General features: G+C 37.1%; 1 protein-coding gene across 2 annotated transcripts in view; it reads left to right on the forward strand.

The window, feature by feature from the left end:
- The window catches only part of LOC100889789 (NACHT domain- and WD repeat-containing protein 1), a 129,374-nt gene that overhangs the window by 44,911 nt on the left and 62,807 nt on the right, over window positions 1-21,656 (forward strand). The window contains exon 5 of one of the 2 annotated variants that reach the window (XM_030980007.1): window positions 11,023-11,404. The gene's annotated coding sequence lies outside the window, so the exon portion shown is untranslated. Of the gene's footprint in view, window positions 1-10,680; window positions 11,405-21,656 lie in introns of those variants that run through there. The other variant, XM_030980008.1, reaches the window with a different exon arrangement.

Genomic DNA, 21,656 nt, shown 5'->3' on the forward strand with positions numbered 1-21,656 from the left:
ACAGATACAGGAGTGTTATTCTGATTTTAGGGGGGAAAAATCATGCTTTCTAACCCCCCCCCCCCCTCCCCCCTCTTGCTCGGTCTGTTGTTAACATGAACATAGGGCAATCTGTCTGTTAAGAGCCGGAATGGCGTTAACTCATATACTTTAAAACAGAGTTAACATCTTTCTGGCTCTGCAAACAGACAAATTATTGTTTGTGATGTTTCCAAAGATTGAAGAACTATTTTTGCTTTCTGATAGCGGACAAGTTTTGAAGGTCATAGATTATTGAAAGTATACTTTTTGATATGTTCTATCAATCATGATTGATAGAAGTAGACCACTTTGTAATTTATAATATTAATTGAAGTCATGAACTTTTGATGATTGCTTATTACCTAGGTGCATACAAATTGACTGAGGGCAGAGTCAAATGAACAACTGTTGAAAACATTTTGTTTTTTTGTTTTTTGTATTACCATAAAACAGAAATAAAACAGGTGACCACTATGTCGACTTGCCAATGTAAAAGTCCCTAATACTAATTATTTATTTTGTACCGATACTTTATAAGTGATGAATAAACATAACATTTTATTTTTAACTGTTGGATGTCAGAATGGCATTAAATGAGTTTAACTTAATGCTCTACTCACCCTGGCTCCAAAATGATGATATCTTCTAGGATCAAGAGTGAAAGAAATTCTATAATTTGAAAGCATGACTATGACAACCATCCATTTTCTTTATCTTCAGTGGTCAAAAGAAGTATAATACTTGAATGCATTTATGAGCTATTTGTTATGAAACTGGTGAATTAAAAGACTGCTCAGTGAATTAGAAAAAATGGTGTTTATGTACAGTTTTCTTTAGAACACATTTCAAGAAGAAAAAGCTTTTCAAGGGGCGAAAATAGGTTTGTAGACAGTTAGTCTTTCTATACAGTTTCCTGACTATGAATCTGCTTTTGTTATTACTAGTATTACTATGTTACTGTTTACTGAAAGTAGTTAATGTGATCTCTTTAAAAAAAATGGTTTCATTGCGTGACAGAATATGTCATCATTATTTATGATTATGCGTGGTATACTCATTCACTCGATCTGTCCAACACCATATCCTTGTAAGTCTTCCCGAATCCCCACAGCTCAAAATATAATCATGAGATGAACAATTGATTAATGGCTGTCCCTGATTAAAGATAGCCTTTTACTTAATAGTTGCGCATGAGTGTGTCTTGAATGTTGATAGACCGATGTATTATTTGGCATGGGAACGGCTGCCATGGTGAAGTTCAACAAAGTTGAGGCAGCATCATTCAGAGCGATGATGTAAATGTATTTTGGATGTTATGAGGTGGTATTGTTTCCTTGAAATGAGTAATGTGCGAAAAACAGGAGGATGCAGATGAGATTAGATATCATGGGACATTGCACCATCAGATAGTTTTTCTTATACAGTGCAATTGTTATTTCATTACAGTGCATTTCAATTGTTATCATTGTAATTAACATAGACTGTTGTGGGGAGTTGTAAGTGCATGCTATTTTGGGAAGCTCTCAATTATTTATCAAAGAAAAGGAAATACGTATTTGTTGCATTTTTTTTATACATTGTAAATAGTTGTCAAACATTGTAAATAGTTGTCAAATTCACTTCTTTATAATTCAGCAATTAAACAGTCTTTTAAAATGACATCTCTTGTCTCCCTCTTTCCTTCATATCCTATCCCTCCCTCTCTTTATGTCTGTCTCTTCCTCTCTTGTCCCCCCCCCCCCTCTCTCTCTCTCTCTCTCTTTCTCCTGCTCTTTTTTCCTGTCTCACCCCCCCCCCCCTCTCTCCCCCCTCCCTCTCTCTCTCTCTCTCTCCCTCCTCTCCTCTCTCTCTCTCTCCCTCTCTCTCTCTCTCTCTCTCTCTCTCTCTCTCTCTCTCTCTCTCTCTCTCTCTCTCCCTCTCTCTCTCCTCTCTCTCTCTCTCCCCTCTCTCTCTCCCCCTCTCTCTCCCCTCTCTCTCTCTCTCCTCTCTCTCCCCTCTCTCTCTTTCTCTCTCTCTCTCTTTCTCCTGCTCTCTTTTTCCTGTCTCACCCCCCTCTCTCTCTCTCTCTCCTCTCTCTCTCTCTCTCCCCTCTCTCTCTCTCTCTCTCCCTCTCTCTCTCTCTCTCTCTCTCTCTCCCCTCTCTCTCCCCCTCTCTCTCCCCCTCTCTCTCTCCCCCTCTCTCTCTCTCTCCTCTCTCTCTCTCTCCCTCTCTCTCTCCTCTCTCTCTCTCTCTCTCTCTCTCTCTCTCTCTCTCTCCTCTCCTCTCCCTCCTCCCCTCCCCCTCTTTCTCTCCTTCTCATGTTTCCATCCCAGGTGTATGGTCACCTCCTTACAAACGGTGGCCTCCAGTTCTTACCTCAGCACTCCAAATAGAAAATGCAATATCCAGCTTCAGACGTGATGCAAAATCACTTCTTTTTACATGTCATATTACCATGGCAACCATATTTGACTCCCCCTGGATTAATATCTGATGAATCGCACCCTCTTTTTACGGACCTCCCTCCCTTGATTAGTTTTGTGGCCATTATTACTGCTCTTTGTTTCAAACTAGCGCCATGACTTTCTGCACATCATAGTAGCCTTGCATGTCACTCATAGTAACTAGTTTGAAATTGTACTGAAGGAAGCTTAGAACTTGCTGATCTTGTAAGGAATTGACAAAATTTGTAGGCAAACTGTTTAATTATCTGGAATTTCTTTTTCCATTTTCTTATTTACTTCTTCTATTTTCTTATTTACTTCTTCTTTTCATTTTTCCTACAGCTTGAAGAGACGTTAATAAATGTATTATGCCCTCTATAAGAACTGTATTATGATTATATAATTATTCCACTTTTATTCCACTTTCATTTTTCCTACAGCTTGAAGAGACGTTAATAAATGTATTATGCCCTCTATAAGAAATGTATTATGATTATATAATTATTCCACTTTTAAGGGAGCAATTTAATTAACTAATTTGTTGGTCATGCCCCCCAAAGTAAAGGTAGAGTTGGCTTAAAGGTCATTCTGTGGATTTTCTGAAAAAATACAAAAAATTTCATGAATACAAAAATTTCATACACTGTATATACAAATATATCTATGTGTACTGCCTACATGTACATACTCATAAAGAATTAGACATTACACACTAAATACAATAAAGTCATTTCTATAGCGCTCTTACAAACTAACTGTTGTTTCACAGCCCTTTACATAAAAGTTATCAAAGAATCTATTGTTGATCATGGTCAAAGAGGAGAGTTTTGAGACATTTTCGGAAGACATCCAGCGAAGGTGCTAATCGAATAACACGCGGAAGCATTGTTGCACATGAAAATGTTTTGAAAATGGTTTGGCCATCATTAAGTCACAATATAGAGGCCAAAGTTAAAAAGGCTTTTACCTTTCAATAGTTATTTAGAACAATCTGTAAGCCGTGTAGAATACAGATTTCCATGTCAAAGGAATAATTACAGTGAAACTTGCTTTAGTGACCATCTTATCTGTATAGAAAGACCAACTGTCTTTAAAACTCTATAAAGACCACTTTTCTTACCTTTCAAGAGTGGTATAAATTTATAGTTGGGGGTCATTGTGATTTTTTTGTACTCGTTTACCGATTGGCCCTTGTAAGTGACCCACCTTGTATTATCATATCGGCATGGTGATTGATAAGATGGTAAAGCAAGCCTGTAGTTGAAGACTATACCATGCAGGTTTCATATAGCCATGTCATGTACCCTGATGTACATCCCAGCCCGACAAGGCCAATTTCATGTTTGTAAAACCCACCAGCCCCTCTCCATTAGGCAGGAGGAAAAGGCATTTAGTTGTTAATTGGAAAAAGCAAACCATAATATTTCCTGTTTATTTTATGATTGTAGGGACGGAGGGCTTTATATAGGAACTGTGGAGTGGAATAACTTGCTAAAACGTATTGCATGATGATGTTTGAAGAAACTGGTTTCCTGAGAGATTTGACGAGTGGATGGGGGAGGGGGTTGTGGCTGTCTGGAGAAACTGTGGCCCATTTACATCATTTTTGATAGAAAATGTTGATCTGACATACATTATGATGCTCCTGCGATATAACTGCTTTATTTGTTAAAGATGAAGGATTTGAACCAGGTTAGGGGTAGGGTTAGTGTATGATTATTAACATTCTACAAAATCTTGCTCTTCAACATTCACTCTCACAAATGTTTGTAATTCATCATAGAATTATACAAGTAATAATAATAATAATTATAGGCATTTTTATAGCGCCTTTTATCTAGAAATGCTATTCCGAGGCGCATTAATTATTACCCCGGCTTTAGCCTAGCTGCCGTTACAGCGCTCCAGCATTTCAAAGAATTAATTCCTACCAGGTACCCATTTACCTCACCTGGGTTGAGTGTGGCAAAAGAAGATTAATGCCTTGCCAAAGGACATTAGTGCCTTTTCCGGGGATCGAACCACGACCTTTGAATTTCAAGTCAAGTGCTTAAACTCGACTATGACACTTCTACAGATTTACCATAAAAGGCATATTTCCTGTCAGAATAGTTGGGGGAGGGGTAGTAACATATTAGGCAGGTCAAATCTAATTAGGTTGACGAGGTTATATGCATTGAGTGACTGGGTTTAGCATTACAAGTCTCCTATGCCCATCTGTGCTGCATAAAATATGATCCTAGGCTAGGGTCTCTAATTGCTGATGGGTCTGCACAGCCCATGCTTGGATAAAGTGCAAAGAACTTACTTTCATCATGCTTTCATCCGGTGTCTGATAGGATGGGGTGCATGGGGCAGGGTCAACACACAGTCGGTTGACAGCTAGACGGGGCATGTTCTCTGTTTTAATTAAAGGTAATTCAAAGTTTTGGTATGGGGTCATGAGTTTGTTTCAAATGAAAATATTGGAAGCATATGCGATCCTACAATAAGCAGTGATCGTTGTCGGGTTGAAATTGAGTCTACAGTTATGAAATTGTAAATAATAAACTCTTTATGTTGTATAGCTCCCTCTCAAGTTCAAGATATTAAATTAGCTATGAAATAAATGTTTCTTGACTAAAATCGACCAATTGGCTATTCCCTAGCCTATAATCTAGGCGGAGTGCCGAGCTTTTTTCTTTGCTGCTAGACTAACCCTAAGCAGAACGTCTGATACGGCGATACTACGAACCGTCTAGCAGCAAAGAAAAAAGCTCGGCACTCCGCCTAGATTATAGGCTAGCTATTCCCTTTGGGAATTATTTATCACAACTACATATTCTGAGATTGGTCGCAGTTACCATTGTACGGCGCTATTTGAAATTTAACAAAATTTACCGGGAGAACCAGTAAATTTTGATATTCAATTTTTCTCAAAAGTGTTTTAGGGGCTAAATTTTCTAGTGCTTATAATACATCCTCAGGGGAATCCAAATATTTTAGAGAATCACTATCCAGCCAATTTTCAAAATTGTAAAAATCCAAAAACTTTGTATTACCTTTAAATGATATAAGTTATCATCGTCCTGGCTCTGATCAGAAGATTTGCTCTTAATAGGGGAGGGGGGGGGGGGGGGGGGGGGGGAGGGGGGTCCATCTATTTTTATGCCAAATAGAGCTTTATTATCTGAGGGTGCGTTTAAGCTCAATTTTGAAGGCAGAATGAGCGATTTAAAATGCTCATCGTAATCGCAGTTCCACGGTGTACTGTTTATGCTCACTTCTCTGGCTCCTCCAGGCAATTCTCGCTGGGTGGCCTTAACCCTTGCAGCTGGATTCGCAAACCTGCACTGCGCATGTTACGTAGACCCACTAGAGGTCAGTGCGTTGACCCCATTTAAACGTGTTTACAAATCGTAAACGCATCTTTTTGTGAGTTTACGATCAGCGATCGTGATCGCCGTTTTTCGGTGATTCTACAAAAGTGAGAAAGTACGCAACCGTGTTTTGAATTAAACACGTAACAAATGCCTGATTCTGGCCAGAAAAAGTTGAGCAGAAACATATCCTGAGTTGTAGTAACTTTAAGGCAATGTAACATCCCTAATTTGTTTTTACAATCATAGCCTATTTTCCTTGCTTTACATTTACTGTGGTGCTCTTTAGATTTTGGAAAGCAACTGATTTGTATCCCCTGTGTGTTTCATCATTTTAGTGGGGGAGGGAGGGGGTGGGGGTGATAATCAGATGGTTACTATTATATCGTCTGTGTGGAGCCAGAAGGGCGTTAATAACTCATATCATTTAAAGGTACTATGTCCCTTTTGCAGCCAACCTCAAATTCTGTAGAACTTTGCAGGAATTATGAATATGTCATGTATGTCCTATCTGTGAAATTTAAACGTTAGCAGTGTCCTCATATTCAAATTATGAAAGGAAACCTGTTTACTTGCTAGACTTCACTGTCAGACACTATTGAGTGACTGACTGGCTTTTTTCTTCTTTGGTAATAACATACATGAAAAGAGTTGTAAAGGGTACATGAGCATTTGTCTACATCAATAACCCACTTCTTGTGATGGCCAAAATTAAACTGATTGACCATTTGGTATTTGGTACAATTGGCTGAAAATCAAGACTATTACTTTTGGGCTCTATAGCCCTAAAGTCGATTTGACAACTAATAGTCGTTATTTTTCCCACTTGAAGACATTTTCAAGCCCCACCTTTTTTAGGGAAGTTCTAAATAAGTATTATCTTTCAAATGCAGTTGGAATTTAACTTTTTCATTTTTTTGGCCTGCAAATGGGACATAGAACCTTTAACACAGAGTAATCACCCATCTGGCGCTGAAGAGATGATAATCTACATGTAATGTAAAAGCAGTGCATCATTCTGTCCAATGCTATGTTTATTCTGCCTCACTGACTTTGTTTGTTTTGCTGAAGACTAAAATTAAAAAGAGGGACTATAGATTTTATCAACAAAAGGATGCATAAAAAATGTACTCATCCTGGTTTGTCACCCAACCTTGCATCATAACTGACATTCATCATGCTCAACGATGGGTTCACTCTGGGAATCAAAGAGCTATAAATAGTCTATAAATCAATTCAAATTCTTTCAGCGGAGCTAAACATGAATTATTCTGAGAGTGAAATGCTTGTGATTGTATATATATAAGCTACGTTCGCCTCATGCGAAGGTAGCATGAGCTGCATGCACACTGCAAGCAAAAATCATCAAATTTATTCACATTCCAGTACTTTTCCCTGGTAGTTGCATTTAGTTGCATACTACAGACAAACACGACGGAAAAAAAAATCGAAAAATCCACCTCTGGAGTTTTTTTTGTTGTTAATGCCTACCAAAAGTTTAACTGATTTTTGCAGTGTAAATCAAAATTTCGGCACGATTCTGTTCTTTTGTCACTTGACTCCTCGCTTCTGTGCAATCGCACGCTGAGTAGTGACAAGTCACGCGTATGCACTACTTTCCCCAAAATTTGTATGATCAAACACTGATGGTGTTCTATGGGTTTTTCTAGTAGTGTCAATGGCGGTCAAAAAATCAATGATTTTTCAAAACAGTGTTTGGGTTGTGTAAACAGGCCTATGATAACTTTGAGAAGAGATATGATGTTTACTTGAAGTCCAGATGAATTACTTCATACACTGAATTGATTTGATGTTAGATTTTGAGAAAGAAATCAAGAGTAGCATAATATGGGCAAGAAAGGCGCGCCTTTTTATATCATTCAAATTTAAAGACAAGTGAGGTGGTTTATACAGTACATCTGCAAATATAAATGTGCAGATGCAACAGAGTGAATAACACTTTCTGTTCCTGGGAACTTTTATTGGATTTCCTTTTAATAAATTTGAAGTATCTTATTATCAGAGTATAATTTTGCTGCCAAACGTGTTATACAAGGCAAATTTTAAAATTTTGTGTTTCATTTAATTCATAAACCACTATGCATATCATTTTGATCAAGTTTTTGATTACCAAATATTAAAAAAATAGAGAAGGATTAATAATCAAATCACGTATGAGCTCATTTATGGATTTAAGTGTTAATAATTACAAGAATGAATTTAGCTAGGTTTTTATTGTTTTAAGGATATAAGTGAAACCACCGTAATAAAATCCAATTAGATAATGCAGTAAAACCATTAATCCATATTCCATGAATATCTTTTTATGATATTCTATTCCCATAAATGAAAAGTCTGAAAGAAGCTCATCGAACCTTCATGATATGAGAGCTGGAAAGCTCTTGAGAATGGAGACAATATTACATTTTTGTCCTTCTGGGGTTGACAGCCTTCAGCTCTCGATAGCCCCATTCACACCCAGAATTGTTTAATTCTTATTCCTTTTCATCAATTTCATCAGCTCACTCTTTATATCCCCCAAGCACACACAAATCGCACAGCAGAAACAAAAACAAGTAAACAAAAACCAGACAAAGAAACACAAAAACATTCATTCTTAATGATGCATTGATCTTATAAAGTGATGTATCCCAATATGAATTTCACTAATCACGGTTTGATTTTGTATTCACACACATCTAAAGTAAGATTCTGATCGAAATAAAAAAATAAAAAATTAAACCAACCCATGTGTGAACAGCTCTTGTGTTTCACTTTCGCTCTCCTCTGCATTTAGGAATCTTTTATCAGTGGTGACTCAAATTTGATTAATGGTGGATTAATGAAGAATGTGGTTGATAATTGTGTTTCAATTGATAGAGATGAAAGCAAATAATAAAGATTTGTAAGAAATTCTTTGGAATTGCTTGTATCTTGGTTTGAGCGCTATTATTGGATTGTATGATTTATTGATTACAAACTAGCACCTTTACTCCTTTCTTTAGGCGGTGTCCCACAGAAAAATCCCTTAAAAAATCCCTTGAAAAATCCTTTCAATGGAGAATGTTCTTGCTTCGTTAGAGGATTTTCAATGGGATAATTGGTGACAGACAGCAATTAACAGGATAACAAAAATCTGGATAACTAAAATCCGGATTTTTGGCCTCTGTGTGACACCGCCTTATATGACTTTGAAGTTGCATTGATGTGATGATAATGATGATAAGTACATTGCTGCTTATTATCACTTTGTACATATATGCTCCTAGTATTTCTGTTTGTTAATGTTTAGTCGTTCGTTCGTGTCTCCTTAGAGCAAGATTAATGTATCTTGATCTTCGAAGTAGTTCAGTCATGTTTATTCATATGTACACCTGTTATTGTATTTTGAAGGGAGTGAATTCTTGAGACCGCATTTGGTTTATTTATAAAAAAGTCATTTTTATTAATGTTTAGTCATGTTTATCTAAATGTACACCTGTAATTGCATGGCCTACCTTCATGTTTAAGAGGGTGAATTCTCAAAACCACACTTGTACATGAGTAGATTGTAATGTACCTTGAAGTAGGCTCACGTTACAATTAATAACTTCCTCAATTAATCAAACCCTCACCATGCTTGCTACTATTCTCACACCAAGGATATCAGATTATTTTACTATGTCCGCTCCTAGCTCTGTAAGGAAGTAGGGTTAATTGATTGAATCTTTGTTTCTTCTTATCGATGATGCCTAGTTTTTCTGCTTTATCTGTAGTTTTGCTGATAGTCTCATTATTGTATGATCGGTACTGGTAGACATGGTTATATTAACAGGGGAAATATGTGACTGTGTTGTTTTTAGCGTTGCCTGTCTGCTTTATATATGCAAATTGGTTCTGTTTGAATGCAATCCTTGTATATATATAGAACTGCCAGCACACTAACAAAAAGTTAATAGCTTTAATCACAGGAAAGTGTATGACTTGCATAACATACTATTTTCCACAAGTCATAACCTTGATCTTGAACTAGAAGTCTAGCTGCCTAGCCTGAGTGTGAACACGTCCCACAACTGCCAGAAACCTTGGAATCATGTTTGCTTGCAGGAAGTACGATTATTATTATTTTTTTCTTCGTTTTTTTTCTTATCAATAATTAACCACATTTGAGAGTTTCACATCATACAGGACCATGCATGCAAATGTCAAATACCTTGTTATATGATGGCAATGGGATTTGCATTTTGTGTTTTGAATGAGTGAAACATAATTTCCATTTCTTCAGGTGCACTGTCTTCTGTGTACAACATTCATATCAATTATCAAGCTATTTATGACGTTTTTTACTACCAGCTAAAGTGCATGAAGAATGAATTACATAATGTTATTGTTACATCATTTGCTTTGGCATTTTAATATTATTATCATCATGGGCCTTGAGCATTTGATTGTCAAGTGGATTCGGCACCTTACACATTTAATTTTTATTATTATTAGATTGGTTTCGTATTTCTGACGGAATATTTGATGTGTAACCAAATTTTCACTACCAGTATTTATGTAAGCCAATTTCTTCAATTTTTGAAACTGAAAGGGTATACCGGTAGTTTTTTTTCACCATTGTCTCTATTTGTGTGAGGAAAATGTAAATTAGTTCAATCTAAAGAGAGCATTGCTTATTTGAAGATGCAGACAGAACAACGATCATTTTAATAAACCACCAACTTGAGAAAGATATAGGAGTAGGAGCCTACAACATATAGCAACGCTCAATAAAATACACACAAAATGCACACTCATAAAAGTTGCGTTAGCCATAAATCACGCACATAACATGAGCACATACACATACAGACACAGCTAGCTAGCACACTTTCATTATGGGTATTGGTGTGTGTGTGTTCTATTTGTGTGTATGAACACCTATTGAGTAAGCAGTGGACAAGCAAGAAAGCATTTATTGCACTCCTTCCCTGCTTGAATCTTTTTCATTGAATCTGCTTATAGCCTTGGTTAAATTGATGCTGGGTTCGTAGCCGGCAATCTCTTTGCCACACCAAGACAAGAAGAGGAGGAGAAAAGAAGAAACACGCCGCTGCCGACATATATCTTTGGTTTGATTCTCACTCGTGCTCGGCAGAGGACATTCGTTTCCTTATCTCCATTTAATAATTCTGCTTGGATTTCTCCTCTCCAACTCGCTCTCTCTCTCTCTCTTTCTCCTCTCGCATCACTACAGATCACTCAGCTTTAATGCGTAAAACGAACGCAGCCCTCCGACGACGTAAGCTCGCCTCTCGTCTCCCGAGCCCAACGAGAATTTAACGACTGCTGGCAAAGGGATTGCTCTGGCGTGGGAGAGAAAGAGAAAGAGAGCCAGATCGAGCGTATTGCATCCTTAGAGAAGGTTGTGCACGCCACCCACACTGCTCCAGAGTTTAGCATCGGATGCGGTTGCTATGCATTCTAAATGCTGATGAATCGTCGTCGCTCATGCTTAGTGAGGGGAAAGCCACCATTTTGGAATACGGGATTTTACTAAGTGCTGCACCTCTGCCTGCCTACCTTTCTAGCCTACATGCCTGGACTGAGTAAAGTCAGGAGGTTGTTTCAGTAAGCAGGTGAGATAGATTGATTTATGAGCCATTATTATTTTAAGGCAGTCTTTTAAAAAAAATGTGTGTGGTTGGATTTTTGCTGGTGATACTGGTAGGCCTACAAGGGATTAGGTGATATGCTGCTACAAGTTTAACGTTCATCCTTCTCTCTCTGTATCTCTCTCTCTCTCTCTCTCTTTCTTTCTCCCCTTGTCTCCTCTGTATTCCCTTGTCCTATCTCTCTCTCTCTCTCTCTCTGTAAGTCTTTCTGTCTGTCTGTCTCTCTTTTCCCCCTCCTCATTCTCTCTATCGTTCTGTTTTTCTCCTCTCTCTCTCTCTCTCTCTTGCTCCCCTTGTCCTCTCTCTCTTTTCCCCTCATTATCTGTAAGTCTTTCTGTCTCTCTCTCTCTCTCTCTCTCTCTCTCTCTTCCCCCTCCTCATTCTCTCTATCTCTCTGTTTGGCTCTCTCTTTCTTCACTTCCTCTTTCACTTCCTCTTTCACTTCCTCTTGTAACATTTATTGCTAATTAAGATTATGACGGTGAAGTGAATATATCATTAATTAAGGATGTGACATTATCAGATTATAAAATGTCATGTTACATACCTTTGAGGGTATGTAGCTCTGGATGTATTAAATTTGTTTTAAAAATACAACATTAGGATATATGCTCATTTTTAAAACTGTTGCTGGTATTGTTATGTATTTAATTTATTATAAAATTATGTTTTTGACAAGTACACAGGAAAGCTTTTATTATAGCACTCAAAATCCATAAAAGATAACATTCTAGTAAAACAAACATAATATCGTTCAACTCTTCTATCTTTTTCAGTTTTTATTTTTTTGAATTTACCTCATATTTTTATGATCGTTCAAATCTTGCTCCAGCTACAATCGCTCAGCAGTCAATTTCTAGAAGTCAAACTCTCAACACAAACCCTCGGCCAAGAACTACACAACCCAAACCCCAACTCTATAAACCTAAGCTTCCATGAAGAACCAAGACACAATTCATCCAACCCCTTACCCTATATTTATTACAAAATAGAGCCTGGGGAAAAGTGGCCAAGCAAACGTCGAATCACCATTACAACAGTAGCATAAAGGGAGATGTAGTGTCATTCATATTAAATTGATTGTTATGAATATTAGGTGCATCAGCTTACCAATGCCCTCAATGTTGATTGCATTGTTCCTTGATAAGATGTTATATGGTATCTTGATTACTATGATTGAGAGAACGTAGGAATGACCGAGTCTGAAGATGAGTCATTAATCAAGGACTTGATTATGGATGAATAACGAATGGAAGTAGAAATAGATGAATGGCCGGCTGGCCGGGTGGGTCTGTCTATGGATAGGAAATTGATGAAAAGTGATTGTGATTCCCATGCATGCACAATGGAAGAGCAGGGGTGTATGATTTATAGTGTATTTACCCAGAATGAAGATGATTTCATTTCCATTTGGCATATACTTCAGTAATGTGCTTTGTGTATTATGAATGCATATAGTAGATGGATGAAGTCATGAAAAACATTGTACTTTATACACTTAAAGGTTAATGGCTTCATTAACCAACCCATGTGCATGGGTCCTTTGTTCTCTGTGTTTCTAATCCTCCTCATATGAAGGCGATAGCAGAATAGATTCATTAACCCCTTACCTCCAAGAGCAGGATGATCCCTGTATTAAATGATATCTATGGGTATATTAACAGAATTCAGTAGTCAATGAGTTAATTATATTTTTCCTTAAATGAATATGATACAAAGAGATGCATGATCAAAATGTTTTTTTAAATTTATATTTGATACAGCATTGACATTGGAGCCTGGTTAACAGACCATATTTGAAAATCTCAGAATAAATCAATGATTTATTCCAGTTGATCGATACCCTGTTCAAATTCAGTGGACTCCGACACTGCATCAAGTCTTGATACAATTTGTAGCAAGTTATTGTTTAATTTTAAAGCACTGCATCATAAATGTAGTAATAAAAAGATTGTAATTTCCTCTACATCCTAAGAATTTATTAATCAAGCCACTCGAACATTGTTTTACAGTGGAAATAAGGGATTAGATTTGAATTAAATGTCATCATAGAATGCTTGCTGCCCACACAGTGGCACACACTATATTCATTATTTATTACAATCATGTCGATCGACTCACATGTGTATCACATGGTCTGCAATGTTGCACAATTCTTCTGACATACACATTCTATGGCCTCCGCTTGTTCTTGTACAACTTCACATTTATTATCCTCTCGGCTGATGAAGATTTTAAACCTCAGGTTCCTTTCGTGAATTCCAGAATCAGACAGGCAGGAAATGTTATCCGTGTCGGCCCGGAAACTGGGTGGTTGTGTACAAAGCTTGAAGCGGATGTGTCTTTACACTACTATGAAGGAAGTGCCTGCTTTTACAGTTTCCTCTAGATAGCAGACCAAATGTCAGGATTTAAAAGGAGTTCAGGTTATCATATATGCATTATGTGTAAGCCTAAAACAATTATATTTTGCATTTGTAACTGTCAACCATGACTGAAATCGTCTTTGATTATGATTATTTCTTTTTGGAAATTGATTTATAGACTTACACCAGTGAAAAACAAATATTTAATTTGAAATTTCAATTTCAATTACATGCCCTTTTGAAGAATGTTCTACCATCACTATTTGTCCAGAGTATCTGCCCAAGTCCACTTTGATTGAGGCTGTATGTATCTGGCCAAGACGTATGTACATCGATTTTCAAATTTGGTGAGGAGAGTAAGGAAGTGTGCATCAGTTTCATTTCACTTACAGTTTCAGGACAGACATCTCAAGACTGACAATTTTCAACAAAGCAAAATAAATGGAAAAAAGCAGGTTTTATAATATGCTGATAAAGCTAGGAAATTCAAAGTGCCCCTCCCCACACAAAGGAAATTCAAAGTGCCCCTCCTCATACATAGGAAATTTTAAAGTGCCCCTCCCCATACATAGGAAATTCAAAGTGCCCCTCCCCACACATCCTCCTCTGACCACTTATGATTCATATGGTGATTGCCATGTAAGTTATATATTTTTTTTTTTATTTGCGGGAGGGCGTGAAAATATAAAGTGAAGAAATGAAGAGAGAGATAAAGAAAGAGACAGAAGAAAAGGAGAGAGAAGGAGGAAGAGATAGAGACAGATAGATGGGTAGACACAGAGAGAGTGGGACTGAGGAAAAGAGAGAGAGGGGTGGGTGGGTGTGTGAGACAGAGAGAGAGAGAAAGAGAGAGAGAGAGAGAGAGAGAGGGGGGGGGGAAAGAGGAAGAGAGAGGGAGAGAGGGAGGGAGGGAGAGAGGTGGGTGAGGGAGACAGGGAAATAAAGGAAGTAAAAGGAAGATTGTGTGAGAGAACAAAACTACATGTAAGTAAGAGTGAACAAATTAAAATAATAATCAAATGATGTATAGTAAATGAAAACAGATAGATAAGTAGAAAGACAGATAGATGGGTAGAAAAGACACGGAGAGAGAGAGAGAGAGATGAAAAATTTAGGTCGTAGTCAGAGGATAAAAGAGAGAACAAGAGATGGCGTAGATGTCATTTCATATCATAAGCAATATAAGAAGGGAAGTAGATGTCAGATTAAGGTATCATCTTAGCTGATCTGAGATTGATCGTATATCAAATGTATTTATTCATTTTTAGATGAATTTTACAACAGACAGAGAAGAAAATATTTCCTGTCCCAGGGCAGGGGTATCTATTCTCCAAGCTTACGTGATGCACAACTAAATCTTCTTGCACATGCAGGGTATGGTTAAACAGGCTCAATCCTTCGCTGAAAGTCCACCTGTAGAATGCATTTTTGTTGGAAGGGTTTTTCCAAATGCCTTGTTCTATATCCCCCTATAATTGGAAACTATTTCTTTGAATATTTTACAAATATAATTTTACTTCCATTGTTAAAGTCTTCCAGTATATAAATTTTATATAAATTTCTGCTATCACATTGATACACATATTGATGAAATTACTATTGAGTTGTGATAATCATTGATTTTTTTTTTCTTGGACTGAAATAGAAATGTCATATTCTAAAATATCATTTGCTAAAAACTTTCTTGAAATTCAATCATTTTGTTCTTAGTAAAACAAATCAGTATAATAGAAGCCTTTCTTGAAACGCCCCCTGCTGTTATTCGAACTTTAGTGTAGAACAGGGGTGAGAGGAAGTAGGAGAGAGAAAGAAGAGGGAGTGGGAGGGGGGTGGGAGGGGAGGGAGAAAGATATATTAGTTAATTCATGGATTGATATGCCATATTTTTGTCAGTCACATAATATTTTGGAATATAATTTTCACTTCAAGGGTATATTTTCTTTTACGAAAGGACTGTGATCAACCAAACAATGTTATTAATGATAATTAAAGTGAATCATTAGAATGCTGTCCATCACATTTGGATTCAACTCATTTGAAGAAAAAAATGAATGATAGAAGGCTGTTTGAACTCTGACTTTAAAAGACATATCCTATTATAAGTATGAATTGATTTTGATATAGGAAGATGAAGAGAATGAGGGGGGAGAGAGAGAGAGAGAGAGAGAGAGAGAGAGAGAGAGAGAGAGCGAAGCAGAAGAGACATAGAGACAAGTATAAGCTGCTCAAAAACAATTATAATTGGAAGAGACAGAAAAAGACAATTCATGTACAGTTTTCTGCATTGTATTAAAGATGATTCTTTGTGTATCGATTATGAGCAATAAAATTAATTTAATTTATATTTCCGTTATTTCGTCCTTCAAAGTCCTTCTTTGAAACTATATAAAAGAGAGCTTCCTAGAATTCAGCATTTACAAGCGTTTTTTTCTAGCTATTTTTGCTATACAAGCCTAACACTGTTGCTCAATTAGGATCATCCACTAAAGTTAAATACTACCTGCAACGTACTGCTTCTTGAACCTGTGAACCATCCCATAATCGTGATGGTACGTACTCATTGCTTGTAACTGAAGACATGCTGGTAGCAATTAGTCCACCAATAAACATTTATTAAGCATAGCTGGATGAGTGTATGAGGTGGGAGATGGAGGGGGAAGGGGGCTGCTGTACATTTTAAGAACACCATTTCTTTTCCAACTGCAACCCAACATTCAGGTGCTTGCCATTTCATCTTTGAGCCATATTTGAAGTTGGTACTGTGTATGTAGTATGTTTGATAACAGAGTTATATTTCAATATATATTCAAGTTTAAAATTGTATGAAAACATTTATTAGATTTGCAGTTTATAGTTTGCTCACTCATTTGTCTTTCTCATAGATTTTAGAAAATAGAACGTTGATGTTTGGGCAAGGCAAATCATGCCTATTAAGAGAAGCGTTAAAGCTATTACTTGGACCTATATATCTGAATGCGATATAGTTTGTTATTTCATTGATACCATAGCTAGCAAACCAATATGATAGCTGTAGTTAGTCCAATCTTTAGTTGTAACAGCTGTTGATATTGTGGTGCATATGGTAGTAAACAGCATGACGTCGATTAGTTGATCAATCAAGCCCTGGATAATAGTTTAAAGAGAAGAGTTCTCGTCAAGATGAAGAAAAAAAATTTGTGAAATTTCTCATTTTGTGTATGTCAGTTTGGAAGAGTGCCATCGTCAAAATCATTGCCCTTAAAATGACCCCTTGAGGCTCACTCAGATATGACGCAACAAAACAACTTTCTTTTTTTTTATAAACCATGTCGCAAAAAGTAGTACGCTACACATTTCTGAATCTTAAGTGAATACGTGCAAGCCCTATGGTGCTGCGTGCAGTTCAAATTTCAAAAAAGCCTTATACTGTATACATGTATGACAAGGATTGGCTGAGAAGTTTGGACCAATCAGGCTGTATGTATGTGTGTGTGTGTGTAGTCCCATGTACTCATGTATGTGTGCAGTGTACAGGATTTTCAGCAAGATTTGAGTTTGTTTCATTCCATTATGGTCGTTCCAAAACCTCATGGTGTATATCTTATGTACTACATAACCAACCTTTCTCAATTGCTTCCATTACCTTTCTTATTTTAATGGTATGACCAGAACTCAACACTGTCTTTATGGCCAACCTGCTTAATTATAATTATTTATACAAAAAATAATAATAATAAGTGAGATTTGTAAGGTGCCAAATCCACTTGAAAACATATTCACAAGGTGCCCACATAAACGAGATGACAGAAAACATCTCCATTATAAACAAAGGAACAGAAGTAAGATAGAAAATACACAAATGAAAGAACAATGAATTATATGCCAAATTAAAAAGATGCATTTTTAAGAATTATTTCCAAACACTGCAGCTGATCTGCTATTATGAATCTCTCTAGGGAGAATATGATAACAGTAAAGGCCCTGCATGAGCAAAGGATCTCCTAACCCCCCCCCCCCCCTCCAATAAGTAAAGATCTGGACGGAATGTAATGATTTATCAAAGTATTATTATACTGTGGAGCAGAGCAATGGACACATTTTTTGGCAGAGCTCATTCATATAACTTTTTCATTAACAAAAATGAAGAGCCTGATTTGATGAAAAACTCAAGGCATTTTCAAATGAATTCCCACATTCTACAGATGAAGAAGTATCTCGGATCCAGAAGGAAATTGCAGCTCAATTAGCATCTCCTGTGGGTGTAATTATTTTAACAGAGTGAGAGGTATATTAAGACAGTGCTCCTGGAATATTCTAGGACTTCTGGCTGGCCTATTTTAATGAATAATTGTGAAATCAATAAGGACTGTCGCAAGTGATATTGATATTCAATTAAGGTTACAAGCAGATACCTTAGGACAATGTTACATGTCTATACTCAAAGCAGGCAGAAGAAGGCACGCTTTATTTTTTATTTTTGACTGGTTAGAGACAAAAACAGATCTGTTTATGAAAGTGTTCATGTGTTGTTGTGCAGAATATAGATTATGCTGACTGATGAAATACTAGAAATGTGTCACTGCTCGAATGTTTGCATCAATAATTTTGACATTACAAAATTTATCATGGATCTTATTTTCAAGTTGAATGTCAGTATCATGGGTTGTTCATTGATCGATTAGAGACAGAAGGTCATTAACTCTGTGTTAAATATTAGTTGTATAGCCCTATCAGAGATTTACAAGCCCTGAAAAACTTATCTCAAACAGTTTTTTTTCTACTGATGTCCTTTGACAATTCTATCAGCATGTACGTATGCTCTTTATAGTGAGATCCAAACTGGTTTAGCCAATGTGAGAAAGAAACTAAAATAACTCTTTAAAAATTGTGACATTTTTAAGGCAGAAATGAAAGCAAAAGACAGTCAATACAGATATGCCCCCCCCCCCCCCCAATTTTAATAGCCTAATTTTGTTGACTTTCCAGAATTATGACTCTCTTTTATAGAAGGGAATACATATATATATTCATGTGCTCAGATTAGTTGCGATCGATGCAGTGAGAGGAAAGTTGTACAGAAGAAACAAAATGTGCATACCAGTATGTGATATAGAGACAAGTCCAAAGCACTTTTTATATGTATTCCTCTCTCTCTCTCTCACTCTCTCTTTCTCTCTCTCTCTCCCTCTCTCACTCTCTCTCTCTCTCTCTCTCTCTCTCTCTCTCTCTCTTCCTGTAATTCTCCCCCCCCCTCTCTCTCTCTCTCTCTCTCTCTATCTCTCTCTCTCTCTCTCTCTCTCTCTCTCTCTCTCTCTCTCTCTCACTCCATCCTTTTTGTCTAGATGATAATAGCACACATTCCATCTGATTTAGTAACACATGGTTCCCCAATCTACTTGGTCGCCCTCATCCCCATTCATCTATCTACATGCATCTGAGGGGACGTACGCGACACGGTCTTTGTCGAATCATGTGCTCGATTGCCACATTGCGAGCCTCGGGTGACGTCAATCCTGCAAATCAGGCAACCGTCCCAGATTTGGAGTTCATTTGGGCCCCCTCAAAGATTTCTTTTCTGGCAAATTGATTGCAAATTAAACCTGGCAAAGTCTTCAGAGCGCACCATCTTCCGGAGTTTGATTGTGAACATGTTTTCTGTCTTTTTCTTTCTGCTGATGAAATCCTGCAAATGAGCTTGGAATGAGGCCCATTCATCTTGGTTAATATGTTGGCATGTATTTTTATTCAACAGAAATTCAATTAAAGTACATGGAGAACTTTTCGTTGTCACTTGAATCCTTTAAACTTCTCTCAATGGAAGTGATTGCGTTAGAAAGGCTTGTTACAACGCATGTTGAATATATACATTTGACGCCTTGCATTATCATTATTAAATGGCTGTACTCACGTGAGACTGTAGGCTATCAAATAAGACCATACCATGCATCACGCAAAGACTTTCTGCACCTCTTTTATGCTACAAACAGAAGTTTCCTCATTTTGATTTGTTATTGTTAACCCCAAATACTATCTGGCAATGGTATCATTATACAGAGTTAATATAACGTTATGACATATCAAAAGCAGTTTGCCCAGGTCGTGTGTCTAGTTGCTAAATAGATATATAGAGACAGAGAGACAAACACACAGATAAACAGATGGACAAACATGAATTTAAATGTATGATGACGTAAAGTAACATGTAATGCTTGTCACATTGCTGTATCTGCAGAGCTCAGTGAATACATGCAGGACCATTCATTTACACTTTAAGAATAAAAAGAGGAGGTATTTTAGCGGCAGTTTACTGCATCATCATCCAAACAAGCCTTAAAGGTAAAGACCAGTATTGGAAACCCCCCAATTTCAAAAAATGAAATGGAAGCTCTTAATACCAATCATGTGCAAGAATATGTTTTGACTAATACATGATAACATTTTTGCTGGGAAACCGCCTACTAATTGATATATTTGGTAAATTGGTTTATCTATTGGACTGTGAGAGATAAACGATGTGCGCGACACGGGCGTAGTCCCATATACATATTTCTGTGTACAGTGCTTGTAACTTTACGAAGACTTGGCCAAATTTCTTATCATTTTGATGATTCCAGAACCTTGCAGTACACACCAATATTTATATGCTAGATGATCAACATTTTCTGATCGATTCCACAACGTTTCTTTCACAATAAATTTGCCTGACCATAACTGGTCTTTATCTTTAAGAGACCTGCAACATCCAATAGGAAATAATAAGGATATATGTATAACATATGATGTGTGTATGCTGTCCATCTTGGTTTTTCATAACCTTTCTAAATTAAAATCTTTCCTTGCCAATCTACACATGTGAAACTAATTACTCTTTAGGTTGAATGATATTCCATATTTTGACCACTTGCTTCACACTTAGTCTCTTCCTGCGGAAGGTCTTCTTACTAATTATAGGACCTGAAACGGTTACTAGAGCACAGTGAACTTCTACTTTCGATTTAAAGTATTTCATGTACTTTTTAATTACTACTCTGATTATGGCAACTAATGGTTTTGGTATATGAGTTATACACCTTAATGAAAGCATTTCCTTGTCAAGCTTTAGTTTCTCTCATACCCTTATCTGATTTTAAACACTAAACACTGTAAATCAAGTTGCTGCACTTCTAAATGGCCACATTTAAATGGATTTAAATTTGAACTGTCATACAGGTTGAAAAGTAATGATTTGAGCTTTTGCTGAACTTGCTAAAAAGCTTTCTACAGCTGTGATTGATGTATGGTTTATTCCATTAGTTTGTCGGTGTATGATGCCTGCACTATCCTGTATCTTCACCTTTATATGGTCACATTATTTTAACCCTTTCTTTTTCTATTTCTCAACTTATCGCTCTTCCTCTCCTCCCTCTTTCAGTATCTTCTTGTCTTTCTTTATCTCCTTTCTCGTCTCCTCTGTTTTCTCTCTCCCTACCCCTTCTCTCTCTTCCCCCTCTCTCCAGCTCCTCTCCTCTCTCTCTCTCTTCTCTTCCCTTGCTTCATTTTTGTATCATTTGTTTATCTCTCTCATTATTCTCTTTAATTTTTGCCCCTTTCAACTCCCTCCATAATTCCCCCTCTGAATTTCTTCTCTCTCCCCCTCATTTTCTTTTCCACACTTTATCTTCATCCCCTCCCACACCATTTCCCCCTCTCTCTCTCTCTCTCTCTCTCTCTCTCTCTCTCTCTCTCTCACTCTCTCTCCATCTCTCTCTTTCTCTGTGTCTGTCTGTCTCTCTCTGTCTCTCTCTGTCTCTCTCTCTCTCCCTCCCTCTTCCCCCTCCTTTTTCTCTTCTGTCTTCATATATTCCTTCTCTAGTGTCCCTCTCTTCTGTGTG

The sequence above is a fragment of the Strongylocentrotus purpuratus genome, unplaced genomic scaffold (assembly GCF_000002235.5).
Source record: "Strongylocentrotus purpuratus isolate Spur 01 unplaced genomic scaffold, Spur_5.0 spur5_scaffold_10, whole genome shotgun sequence".
Lineage (NCBI taxonomy): Eukaryota > Metazoa > Echinodermata > Echinoidea > Camarodonta > Strongylocentrotidae > Strongylocentrotus > Strongylocentrotus purpuratus.